This window comes from Aquarana catesbeiana, linkage group LG03 (genome assembly GCF_042186555.1).
Source record: "Aquarana catesbeiana isolate 2022-GZ linkage group LG03, ASM4218655v1, whole genome shotgun sequence".
NCBI lineage: Eukaryota > Metazoa > Chordata > Amphibia > Anura > Ranidae > Aquarana > Aquarana catesbeiana.
Window position 1 is genome coordinate 495,988,128 of NC_133326.1, and position 14,117 is coordinate 496,002,244.

Here is a 14,117-nt window from a genome sequence, read left to right on the forward strand (position 1 = left end):
GCTCTCTCTCTACCATTTTTGAGCCCAGCTGAGGAGACAATATCTAGAGCACAGCCTTAGCATTTTACTCTTTTCCTGGGAAATAAATAAGACGTCGTTTTACTAAGCAGTGTGTTTGTTTTCATAGCTAACCTTATATTATTGTGTTATCAAAAGTAACTATCAGAACTAGCTAACTATAGGAATAGACAAATTAATACATATATGGAATAAATAGAGGGTATCCGTAATCACATTCGGATAATATTTATTTTAGAATTTATTCCAATTCCAGATTTTATTTCAGTACATAAATAGATAAAGCAGCTAACTACTAAGAAATATATCAGCCAATTAGAATTTACTATTGTCACTCTAGAAGAAAATATTTTAACATTAGTTTATAAGTTTACTACACTGTGCACTTGTTGTGTTCTTGTTTTAGTGACCAAGTTCAATAGTTGAGTGTCAGCTTGCTTTGAAACGAGGCAAGCCAGTTTTCACCCTTTAACAGAATAAACAGCTTGTGGAGGGAGCTAAAGGCACCCCAGTGGGGACACTGTGGAACTGCATGCCTGAATCACAGGCAGGAGCTGCGGCCATGCAATATCAACCTGGAGAACCTGGCCAGCAGCGTTAACCCTTCCCTCTCAGACACCACTAGCTCACCAGGTCAACAGTGCAATATTAAGACATTGGGGTTGATTTACTAAAACGGTGCAAAATCTTGTGCAGCTGTGCATATTAACCAATCAGCTTCTAACTTAAGCTTGTTCAATTAACCTTTGACAAAAACCTGGAAGCTGATTGGTTTCCATGCAGAGCTTTTACAGATTTTGCACTCTACAGTTTTAGTAAATCAACCCCATTGCAACAATTTGCACCTGGCTGACCTAATTACCTTGAGGGCATGAACACAGCATGAGAAAAACTGTTAACTCCTCTGAACCTCTTGGAAGCACCTTTGTACAAGCTGAATGAACAAACAGGGAGTAACTGCTTCTTGCAGTTTACTAAACAGGTTCAAAGTTAGAAGCTATCAGTGGCGGCCTTTCCATTAGGGGCACAGGGTCTCCCTTCCCCCCAATCCATGTGCCCAGCCTCTAATCTACATGCAGGGCCCCGGACGCATGGATTTCCCAAAGGTGATCTGTCAGGTTGAGGTCAGGACACTATGCAGGCCAGTCAAGTTCCTCCACCCCAAACTCGCTCATGTCTTTTTGGACCCTGCTTTGTGCACTGGTCAAAATCATTTGGTGGAGGGGGGGTTATGGTGTGGGGTTGTTTTTCAGGGGTTGGGCTTGGCTTCTTAGTTCCAGTGAAGGAAACGCTTAAGGTGTCAGCATACCAATACATTTTGGACAATTTCATGCTCCCACTTTGTGGGAACAGTTTTGGGATGCCCCCTTCCTGTTCCAACATGACTGTACACCAGTGCACAAAGCAAGGTCCATAAAGACATGGATGAGCGAGTTTGAGGTGGAGGAACTTGACTGGCCTACACAGAGTCCTGACCTCAACCCAAAAGAACACCTTTGGGATGAATTAGAGCGGAGACTGAGAGCCAGGCCTTCTTGTCCACATCAGTGCCTGACCTCACAATTCCCTTAGACACACTCCTAAACCTTGTGGACAGCCTTCTCAGAAGAGATGAAGCTGTTATAGCTGCAAAGGGTGGGCCAAACAAAATATTGAACCCTACAGACTAAAGCTGGAATGCCATTAAAGTTCATGTGCGTGTAAAGGCAGGTGTCCCATTACTTTTGGTCATATAGTATATATTCACAGGGTGGTGTTATATATGGAGGTTAGATGCATTGGGGGTGATTTACTAAACCTGGTGCACACAGAATCTGGTGCAGCTGTGCATAGTAACCAATCAGCTTCTAACTTCAGCTTGTTTAAAGGGGTTGTAAAGGTACAAGTTTTTTCACCTTAATGCATTCTATGCATAAGGTGAAAAAACATCCGACAATACCGCCCCCCCAGCCCCCAGTTTTACTTACCTGACCCCTTGAAAGTCCCGCGCTCGCTCCCGACATCCTCTTCGCCGCTCAGCCTGACCGTTGATTGGCTAGAGTGGATGGATTGAAAGCAGCGCAGCCATTGGTTTGCGCTGCTGTCAATCACATCCAATGACGTGGCGCGCTGGGGGCGGGGACGAGTGATACAGTGAGCGGCTATGGCCGCCGGCTGTATCACGGGAGCGTGCCCACAAGCACTCAACACCATGCGAGGGAGCTCGCATAAAGGTGTTGAGTCCTTGCGGGGGGGAGCCGAGGCAGAGGGACCCCAGAAGACCAGGTTCGGGACACTCTGTGCAAAACGAGCTGCACAGTGGAGGTAAGTATAACATGTTTGTTATTTAAAACAAAAATAGCTTTAGTGATCCTTTAATTAAAGTGTTTGATACCCCAACATTTCATATTCCTGATATGTGGCTGCTGAACCATGTACTTGTGTGAAAAAGTATCCTGTTCTCTTTGTATTGCTTCCTTTGTGTGAAATCCCTGGTGTTCCTGCCAGTGCTTTTGCTTTCCTATTAAAAAAGCTGACCACACTAAGCAAGAGAGCACACCGTGATCAGTTCTCTAGCTATGCTGGGAACTCAGCCTGCTCTCCTCCAATGGTCAAACATGTCTTCTCCCCACAGCTCTTATGCAGCTGAGAACAGAGGGAATATGATCAGTTATAAAAAAGGGGGAAAAAGGTATTTATAATGTTTTTTTTAAATGTATACACAAATATTTTGCCTTTCATTTCCAATTTAAACCGAAAAGCTTGTTTTAATTGTTTAACAAGGTGATCGTTTCCAATCACTTTAAAGCTGAGTTCCACCCAAAAGTGGAACATCCCCTCATTTGTCTCCTCCCCTCTCCGGAGCCACATTTGGCACCTTTTGAGTTGGAGCGGATACTTGTGTTTGACAGGTATCCTGTCCCCACTTTCAGGAGACCGGGCCTCGGAGCATTACATCAGGTGCTCGGCTCCCTTCTCCTCCCTCCTCCTTTCCCCCGCCACCGGGCCAGTAGGAGAGCGCATGTGCAGTAGGGATGTGATGTGAAGCCGTAATGCTTCAGTACCGGGTTCCCTTACCAGCAATGGTGGCGGCAGCACCCGACAGCTGATGGAAACATCATCTGTGATGCCGACATTGCTGGACCCAGGATAGGTAAGTGTCCTATTATTAAAAGTCAGCAGTTGCAGTATGTGTAGCTGCTGGCTTTTAATTTTTGCAGGGGGGGGGCGGACCTCTGCTTTAAGCTTTGACAATAAAACCTGAAAGCTGATTGGTCTGTATGCAAAGCTGGCGCAGATTCTGTGTGCACCAGTTTTAGTAAATCTAGATTAGTAGATTCGTTTTGTATATGATTTTTAATTTTTTATGTATTTTTTGGGGGGACTGGGAGTGTAATTTTAGTATAAAGTTGGGTATTTGCAGCTCTACAACTAGGTTGTATATACATGGCAGTATTTTATTAAAAAGATACCTATGGCAGTTGTTAATGATACATAGGGGTTATTTACGAAAGGCAAATCCACTTTTCACTACAAGTGCAAACTACAAGTGCAAAATGCACTTGAAATTGCACTGAAAGTACACTTGGAAGTGCAGTCACTGTAAATCTGAGAGGTAGATCTGAGATGAGGGGAAGCTCTGCTGATTTTATTATCCAATCATGTGCAAGCTAAAATGCTGTTTTTTATTTTCCTTGCATGTCCCCCTCAGATCTACGGCATCTGAACTTCCAAGTGAACTTTCAGTGCAATTTCAAGTGCACTTTGCACTTGTAGTTTGCACTTGTAGTGCAAAGTGGATTTGCCTTTAGTAAAGAACCCCCATTGTTCTTTAGTCAAAAAAATAATCTAGTTAGAATTTATATTTACTTTAATATAAGCTATAGCATGCATTTTGTGTTTTATTTTAAGCTAGTGTGCTGCAATGGCAATACATTTTACAAATCTCCTCTCCACAGCTGAGATCAAGTCCCTATGAAAAAATGATGGGGATTAACTTGTGCTCCCTGCTGGGTTTAACTGCATTGTTTGTAATGGCTTTCTTGTTATTTAGATACCAAAGGAGATGATTGTGTAAGTCAGATTTCCTTCTACTGTACATCTTGTATGTATTCCTGAATTATTTTTCCTTCCTGATAGAAAAGATACAAAAGAGTCCGGGTATATAAATCCTGTATAATAATATAATAAAAATTAAAAATAATATAAAGATATAAAGCTTATGAATGGATTTCGTTTTTTACCCTAAAGCTGCTGTCCTTTATCTCTATTCCGTCATAACACACTTCATTTCATTTTTTTTCTCCTGACTCTTCTTTTGGCAATCCCTCTCTTTCAATCCTTCTAAATAAATGTGACTGCAGGGAGCAGACAGAATTTTTAGCACGACTTTGGAGAGTGTGAAATGAGCTGTGCTGCTTGGGGGGCCCCTTACTGTGCTCAATCTATAATACGCCTTCCCTCCAAGGCTTCATTGCTTATTCCATTATTTCCACACCTGTCAACCACTGCAAATCTAGAGGGTGACAATGGAGAGAAGTATTTAAATGTGTTCCCTAGAGGATAAAACCCATGGTGTGGCTGTACTGTGTGCTGGCAGCATCACCAGAAAGTCCACCTCCCTCTCAATTATGTTCTCTCTCTCGAAGCATCTATACATGCATTCGTCTGTTGGAGTGCACTTCTGTTGGACAGCTGGAGCCAAAGTATTCTTCACTGTGGTCCAGGGAGACAAGGATGTGAATTTCTACAGGTAACAGTCTGCTTTCATTCTTTTTTTTCTCATACACTTTTATACAGACAGATCTTTCCTGGAATCTCTAAACTGCAACCTCTTGACACATATGGATGAAGATGCTCTGTGATCAGAGAATACAGTAACCCTCTTATAGTCAACCATTTGTGTTTTCTTTTTTTTTTCTTTCTTTCTTTCTTTCTTTCCTTTTTTTTCTTTTAATCATTCTTTCTTTCTTTTTTTTTTTTTGAACCAAAAAGAGTCACAGATAGCCTCAGGCTAAATTATGTTTCTTGTATAAAGTCTTTACATATAGGCTTACATTTTTGTAGAATGTATTTCAGAGTGTTTGATTGCTATGTATCTGTGTGTTTCAAGAATCAGATCACAGTAGGGTAATTTTTTTTTTAAGTTGTACACATTCATTTATACTTGTAGCAATGTTGCTCAGTTTTAGGGATCAGTTCACAGTAGGATCATTTTATTTTATTTTTTTAAAGTTGTACACATTCATTTATACTTGTAGCAATGTTGCTCAGTTGTAGGGATGCACATGCTGGAGAACATGCATGTACGGAGGCAGTGGGTAAAGGATTGTTAATATTTTTAGGGACACAATGCAAAGTAAAGAGGCTGTATAGAGATTGCAGTATCTAATAAGCTTTAGGCATTCTGATTGAAATACTATAAACTGTAATATGATTGCTAGGGGTTACAGCACTTTGTAAAGCTTTATTACATGAGACTACATTTATGTATCTGCATCTGCTAAATTCATTAGGAAACGTTTGATTTCCATTGTATGGGTGCATTACTTACAAATAGTTTCTTCATGTTTTCTCAGTACGTACAATAGTGCACTATGATTTTATTACTGCCTTCATTTTCTACTGTAGCAGTCATATGGAGGAGAACAGGTGATATAGTAAAACTTACCTTGGATGAACGTAAAAGGGGTTACTATAATTTAATAGCAGAATTGTTGATGTCACTGGTGAAAATGCAGAAGATAAAGCTGTGCCACTCACCATATGAACAGTTTAGTGGCTTTTGATAGCATATGTCATTTATGACATGTAATCCACAGTGCAGTTGATTAACTCTTTGTGGACTAGAAAGTCTGTGGCTGATGCAAATTTGATTTCCATTGCTGTAAATTTCCAGGGTTTTTGCATTTGGCCAAAGCTGTCCTTAAGGTTAAGAAAACCTGTCATTATAGGAACATGTATGAAGATAAGGAAAATCAGAAGGGCATACTAATTCCACGTCAGTGACCTAAAGCTAAACTCTAGTCAGCCAATTAAAAATATATATTGTGCATTCTCCACCTCCCTTACCCCAGGTAATAAGGGTAAAAAGCTTAAAGCAGAACTTCACCCAAAAGAGGAAGTTTCATTTGTTTTCCTCCTCCCCACCTCTTCTTTAACATTTGGCACAGTTTTTTATTTTGGGGGGGGGGGGGGTGGATACCCGGTTTTGACAGTGGTACAACTTCCACTTCCGCCCAGATCACCTAGGTGATCCAAGCAGAAGTCTTGCTCCCCCCCCCCCTCCCACACCCTTTGCCTGCAGGTTTTTGGGACACATCATAGACCCAAGAAGACTGCGGGACCATTCACAAAGTGCAGTGTGGCTCTTGCATGAACAGTGGGAAGCCGGCTGTGAAACTTCAAGGGTTCACAGCCAGTTTCTCTTAGTTAAGATGCCGGTGCTAAGGACCCGCAGAACTGGCTCGGGTGGGGACAGGGCTGGACCCCTGGACAGATAATCGTCATATTAAAAGTCAGCAGCTACCGTATTTGTAGCTGCTGACTTTTAATTTGTTGGGGGGAGACTGAAGTGCCTCTTTAACATAGTCTAAGCTGGTGTGCAAAGTATAAGAATATTTACCTTATTCTTCTGGCCATGCGGCTTTCTCCTTGTCAGCATCATTACATATAATGGAGGACCAGCACTGTATGAGAGAATGTTGAGGGTCCACCCAAATTCTGGGAATGAAGAAGAATGCTGAATGCCAGGTGAGCAAGGAATAAGGTAAGTATCCTTTACTACACCCTCCCTAAGGCCCCATTAACACCTCTGCTTCTTACTCATGCACATTTTTTCGCCCTTATTTTGCATGCTTTTCACATGGCAGTTTAGGGCAGCTAAATCACTTTAATGGGGCTGCCCTACTGCGACTAATTCACCAAAGAAACCCCTACATCTTTCTTGGGTGCAGAGCTTGGCATGTTTTTTACTGCATGCTTTGGCGCATTTTTTATGTGTTCAGTTGCACTACAAAATACGCGCATGTTAGCCATGTTTGAGGTGCCATTAAGAATGTATGGCACAGCAAGCGTGATGCACGTTTTTCACGCGTTTTTAGGAACACGCGTTTCTGTATGCATTTATGCAACACTCAGGTGTGAAGGGGGCCTTAACTAAACAAGCATTTAACCCTTACTATTTTGAGAAGGAGGGAAACATACAATACCTTTTTTTAACCACTTGCCGACCGGCTCACGCCGATATACGACGGCCAAGTAGCACGGGTGTGCAAAACGACGTACCTGTACATCACTCCGTCATCGCGGCTAGTGGGTCCCGCAGACTCGATGTCTGCTGGTGGCCCGTGATCCTGGCACGGAGAGGCAGAACGGGGAGATGCCTATGTAAACAAGGCATTTCCCTGTTCTGCCTAGCAACATGACAGGAATCTACTGCTACCAGTGATTGGGAGCAGTGATCTCTGTCATGTTCTAGTGAGTCCATCCCCCCTACAGATAGAACATGCTAAGGGAACACACTTAACCCCTTGATCGTCCCCTAGTGTTTAACCCCTTCCCTGCCAGTGACATTTACACAGTAATCAGTGCATTTTTATAGCACTGATCGCTGTATAAATGTCAATGGTCCCAAGATAGTGTCAAAAGTGTCCGATCTGTCCCCTGCAATGTCGCAGTCACAATAAAAATGATAGAATCACCGCCATTACTAATAAAAAAAAATGAATAATAAAAATGCCATAAATCTATCCCCTATTTTGTAGATGCTATAACTTTTGCGCACACCAATCAATATATGCTTATATACATATTGGCCTAAACTGAGGAAGAAATTAGTTTTTTTATATATATTTTTGGGATATTTATTATAGCAAAAAGTATATTGCTTTTTTTTCAAAATTGTTGCTCTTTTTTTGTTTATAGCGCAAACAATAAAAACCGCAGAGGTGATCAAATAACACCTAAGGAAAGCTCTATTTGTGGGGAAAAAAGGACATCACTTTTGTTTGGGTACAACGTTGCACGACTGCACAATTGTCAGTTAAAGAGACGCAGTATCGTAAAAAAGGGCCTGGTCAGGAAGGGGGTAAATCCTTCCGGGGCTGAAGTGGTTAAAGGCTGACCAGAATTCAGATTTGAAACACTGAAGCCTATTGCTAAATCTTAGAGCCAGGCAGCTAGCATTTTTAGAAGGAGAGGTCTGCAATGGCAGTCGTATGTTTCTATCCTGACAATTTATTGGTACAAAAGGGAGGTGGGACATGACCACCTAGTGACATGTCTATTGCTTGTCTGTCATGTATGATTGTATACTCAGCTCATTAGAACATAGGAGGCAAGAGCCTGATACTAGGTCATCTCTGGAGAAACAATAGCATTTGGAGATGTTTTTAAACCTGTCAAATTGATTTTCTCCCCCAGAGAATAGTCAGCCAGGGGGCGCCAGTTGTTATCTAATGTAGAAAGATGTTCTGATTGAACAGCGATTACCTTATGTCTTTTGCAGCTTTAGCATTGCAAATCTATTTGTTTGATTACATCTTAAGAGCTAAACTACTTGAACGCTTTTGATATCATGCTACTGAGCTACTTAACCTCTACTTGGCTGTGATTTCATTAGCAACACACTGAAATCAGTCACCGTGAGGTTAAAGTGGTGTTCCGGATGAAATTATACTTTTTAAATAAAAATACCCCTATAATACACAAGCTTAATGTATTCTAGTAAAGTTAGTCTGTAAACTAAGGTCTGTTTTGTTAGTTTATAGCAGTAGTTTGTTATTTTATAAACTTACAGCAGGCCGTGGCCATCTTAAGTCTGGGCATCTGAAGCCAGACTGTATTTCTTCCTGGATCTCATCCTTGCAGATCTCGCACATGCTCAGTGCAGCACAAGCAGTGTAATAGGTTTCAGGTCAGGTTTCCATAGCAACGGCAGTGTCAGAGGAAGTTGCGGCCCCTTCCCAGAAGGCATTGCAAACAGGAAATGATGCAATGGGCCGCGGCCAGGGAGGAGGAAGCGAAAAATGAATACAGCAGATATACAGCAAGTGCTGAGAAAAAAAATAAAAAAATATCCAATTCGTTTACAGTGCACAGTTTAGTGAGGGATGCTGAAGAGTTGTAAAAGTGGGTGGAAGTCCACTTTAAAGTGGAACTAAAGACAGGACTATTTACCTCTGCTTCAAAAGGCCAACATCCATGAGGTCTCACCAGTACCTCCTTTTTTTCTTCAGCTTTTTCCAGGTGTCAGTCTTCACCCGTCTTGATTGGCTGGTGCGGGATGACGTTATTGCTGCAAATGCATGGTATCCTGCCTGTTTGGCAATTTTTATATTTAATGTAGTTTTACTTTAAATAATTCAGTAGCATATGATAAAAATTACCCATGTAGTTTATCCTTGAGGCTACAGTAAACTTGCACTCTTGCATTTAGCTTTTCCAAAAGCAGGAAAAGATATCTGGGAGGTATAAACAGACTTTTCCCAGCATTTAGATGTTTCTACTTTAAATGCAGGTTTAGCTGCTCTTAGAGTTTCTAATTGGTTCCTGTACTCACAAAATTCTATTTACCCTAAACACTGCTAAACTGATGGCACTTAAAAGCAGTAAAAAATAATTACATGCATATACAGTATATTGTATGCATTTAGACATGCCCTCCAAATGCATATGAATTACAGTTTTACACTGCCAATGTACCATACATTAGGCCTAACAAGGGATATATATATACTGTAGTGCAAACAAAGTGTACTATGTGTCTGTAAAGTTTTTTTTTTTTTACTTCTGCTGGTACATATGTTAAAGTATAGAGAAGATAATGGATTGTGTCCAGCAAGTAAAACATTTTCTCACATTGGCATGGAATTATTGTTATTATTCTTATATTTAGTCTTAGCAACAGCTGATTATTACTGTCATTGAGTTAAACATGTTAAAGCATAACTCAGGGTCCAAATTCCCCACTTGTCTTCCCTTTTCTCTGAAGCTCCCCAGCATGCTTAAAAAAACTAAATCATATAGAATGTATACTTTTTACAATAGGTCACTAGTTTGATTGTGTGACATCACAGGTCCTCTTTGTCCTCAGCGATGAGGAGGTCCTGGATGCTGCTCAACAGTAGGCAGCGCTGTTTTAGAAAATGGACTGGGTGACAGTAGGTGTCATTTACCAGGGAACATGGTGAATATCGCAGCGATTTTCAATACTACAGCAGGTCATTTGTATATTAACTACCTCCTGTCCAGGCCAATTCTGACATTTCTCTTACACATGTAAAAATCCTGCATTTTGTTGCTAGAAAATTACTTAGAACCCCCAAACATGATAGATTTTTTTTGAGGCCCTGCTGTTTATCAAACGCAATTTTTTAAGGAAAAACACACTTTAAAGAATTTTAGTGCATACAAACACAATATAATACCTTTTTTTGATAAAATATACAGTAAAATATGGTATTACACTGGGTAAATACCCAGCATGTCACGCTGTAAAATTGCGCACGCCCCTGGATTGGCAGCAAACTACGTTACATTAAATTATCAGCCTCTTGCATCTACTATACAGTCTGTACAACAGAACTCAGAAAGGGGAGAGAAAAGCAGCACAAGGAAATGGTCAGATGTGATTCAGTGCAAGGAGTCATACTGATAGGAGAGTAGAGCAGAGTGACATAGAGATAAGCTCATCAGTCTGCTGCTTATCCTTTTATTGTCCAGTCACAGGTTTGGGGAGGGGATGGGACTCCTAAAGCCTGGTACGCACTAATGCCCCGTACACACGGTCGGATTTTCCGATGGAAAATGTCCGATCGGAGCGTGTTGTCGGAAATTCCGACCGTGTGTGGGCTCCATTGGACATTTTCCATCAGATTTTCCGACACACAAAGTTTGAGAGCAGGCTATAAAATTTTCCGACAACAAAATCCGATCGCGTCAATTCCGACCGTGTGTGGCCAGTTCCGACGCACAAAGTGCCACGCATGCTCAGAAGAAATTCCAAGACGGGACAGCTCGGTCTGGTAAACTTAGCATTTGCAATGGATACAACACTTTCGTCATGGTGCAATGTTAAAAATGGTTTAATACAGCGCACTCTCTTCTTCTTTATAATGTGAGAAGAATTAAGTAGTTTTGCTGCTCATATTCACACAGACTTCTCACAAACTTCTTTCTTTATTCTGTATCGGGATTCCCTCAATATATTTTGATTTGTCACATCTGACAACATAATTTTTGTGTTGTTTAATTTTTTTATTTTTTTTTTCAGGCAGATTATTATTTTTTTTTTTAGGTTTGTATTTTTTTCAAGGCTGATCTTTGTTTTATTTTATTTTTAGTTTTACTCCAGAATATTTTTGTGTGTGTTTTGTGTGTCAAGTTACTACAACACCATTGATATCTTTTATTATTTAATCTGTAGGAGATTGTTTGGTGTTGGTGTCCCTTGTTAATTTCACATTGTATTTTGAAATGTACCTGAATCCTCAGAAACAAACTGTCCTTTTTGAATGAAAACACACATAGGCGAGTATAATTGAAAAAAAAATTAATTTATTAAGGGCTCACAACTAAACAAAGAGGGAGGCAACGCTGGAGAAACAGCAGAAATGGGTGAAGCCTTGGACCCCCAGGGCAGACATCAATTATTTTCAAACAAAATTGGGGGCCTGAGGAGTCCTTATATAAGGGAGTGCAGTCTGGTCCAGATGTCCCAGAGATCCGGAAAGCAGCAGATGACCAGGCTGTGGTCATACAAGAGACTGCATCTTTTGTCAGACCAGACTGAACCCAGGGCCATCACTCTCTGGTCTTCCTTCCACGCTGTGGCTCTGGTGGTGGAGTTGTGGAAGCAGGAGGAGGAGGAGGGGCCAACTCACTCAGGTGGGTATTGGGTGTTAGTTCCCCACTCACCCCCTTACTTAGGACTTTATACAGAAGGTCCTCACATAGTTTGCGTTGACCCTCCTGCATGCCCTGCAGTTTTGTGGCAGCCATGCAGGCAAAGGCCTCTTCAGGAGTGGGTAAGGCTCTGAGGGACGCAGAAGCCTCCTGAATGAGCCAGAGCGTAAATCCTGCATGTGAGTCGCCTTCCTCGCTCTTTTGTATGGAAGGCGGAGGGGAGAACCTGCAAATCTGTCAGGCTTCGACTTGTCCCAGGCTTCTCCTGGCTGACACTTAGCCCCGCCTCCTTCTGGCTGCCACATTCCACAGCCTCCTCCTGGCTGAGGTCTTCCTGTATATAAAAAAGGGACATAGTTTGAGTTTTTGATTCATCAATCACACACAATTGTCACTTCATGATTGTTGCAAATTGAATGTTAACAAATCTAACAGACTATCCTTCTGAGCCCAGCATTTTTCATCCTTGTCCCAATTTTTGGTGCCCACTACTGTCTATTGATATGTAAAACACTTTTTGCAATCAGCAATTAGAGATCAATAATGACATCTAGTAAACGTCATTTATTTATTGACCAGAAATCTGTAGAAGAATGCTATACCTGACTCCAGCTGGGCTCCTCCACTTCTTCCTGGCTGGAAGGCCCAGGTTGGACATCGGAAGCCTCAGCTGGGGTGGAAGGAAGAGTGGAAGGAAGGGTTGAGAGGGATTCCCTGACTTCAGTGTGGTCTGACAGAAATCGCAGTCTCTCATAGTACCATAGCCTGGGGACATAAATGTCATCTGCTGCAACTCCGGATCTCTGGGAATCTGTGACCTTCTTGCGCTCCCTAAGATAAGTGCTCCTCAGGCCACCAATTTTGGTCTTTAAATAGGGGATGGTTGCTGTGGGGACCACCGGAGCCACCAAATCCAGCAGTTTTTCCAGCGCTGCCTGCCTCTTTTGTTTATTGTTGTAATGGGGGTGTCTCACCTGCCACAGACAGGGCAGCTCCCTGTATTTGTCTATGAACAGGGGGTGGAAATTGTGGTCGTTGAAGCCATCCATTTTCTCTGCAAGACACAACACAAGACAAACCCTAATGTCAGGCCAAACTCTTCGAATCTTGTTACAATATAGGCTTCAATTTAGAAGCAGTATAGGCCCAAGTTTGTCTCTTACCTTTGTTATCACGATCGGCGCCTCCGATACTCCTTCCTCCGCTCACAGATCGTGCGTGTTACGCTTTATACACACTGCGCATGCGTGTAACTCCGCCCGCCCCTGAGATCTTTCTAGTCTATTCCCCGCCCCTTTTCGTTCGGCGCAGTGGGGGAAGAGCACATGGCACAGACACAGCAGGTGCGTGCTAATTATAGCAACGAGGAGGAGGAGGAGGAAAGCCCGGATCCGGAAACATCCCGATCCAGAAGGAGAAGATTTAAGGCCTCAAATATGTCCTTTGGGGAGATGTTGGAGATAGTGGACATCCTGAAGAAGGCCGACTATGATGGAAAGTATGGACCTTACCCCAACCCCAATGTCAGAAAGGCCAAGATAATGGCGAAAGTGGTCAGGAGTCTGCACCGGAATTTTTGGGTACGTTGATCGAAAGATCAGCTCAGGAAGCGGTGGTTGGACCTAAAATTAAGAGAACACGAGCTGTACAGAAAGATCCGGAGAGTGCTGCAAAAAAGTAAGTAGTTGTGCTGTGTTCCTATTCTTTTTGTCTTGATTACGTTCGTGCTGCTCCATGTGCTTTTCTTAAAAGTTTTGTACAGTTTAAAATGTCAACTTTCATGTTCATTGGCACATTATTCGTTCGTATCAAACATTTTTCTTTCGGCCTCTAAAACACCATTGTTTTGGCCATATGCATTTGCCCACATTTTTTAGGGCCTACTTGTATGAAACTAATTTGGTTGTGCAGATGGGTTTGTTACTAGAATGAAATGCAAACTAGATTCTGTGTAAGGAGAGGACACTCAGCAGCTGTTTTCACATCTGGATACTGGAGCACTAGTGTGGGACACAAGAACACCATTTTTATTTGGGGGGCCACACAGGTGCTCCAGTGTATACTATAGGGGGGGATACATCTGTGAAGCTTGTACAAAACAGGTAAAGTATTTAAGCTTGACAAAGGACACTCAAAATTCTACATCTTGGAACTCTGCCAAAATAGACAATTGTACCCCACTTCCAAGCAATGTTTCATCTTTAAAGTTCTGC

At 41.9% G+C, this 14,117-nt stretch overlaps 1 protein-coding gene across 1 annotated transcript in view; it reads left to right on the plus strand.

The window, feature by feature from the left end:
* Positions 1-4,373: 4,373 nt before the first annotated feature.
* LOC141132526 (neuropeptide Y receptor type 2-like) overlaps positions 4,374-14,117 on the plus strand; it is a 111,124-nt gene continuing 101,380 nt past the window's right edge. The window contains exon 1 of the mRNA XM_073621069.1: positions 4,374-4,750. The gene's annotated coding sequence lies outside the window, so the exon portion shown is untranslated. The remainder of the gene's footprint in view (positions 4,751-14,117) is intronic.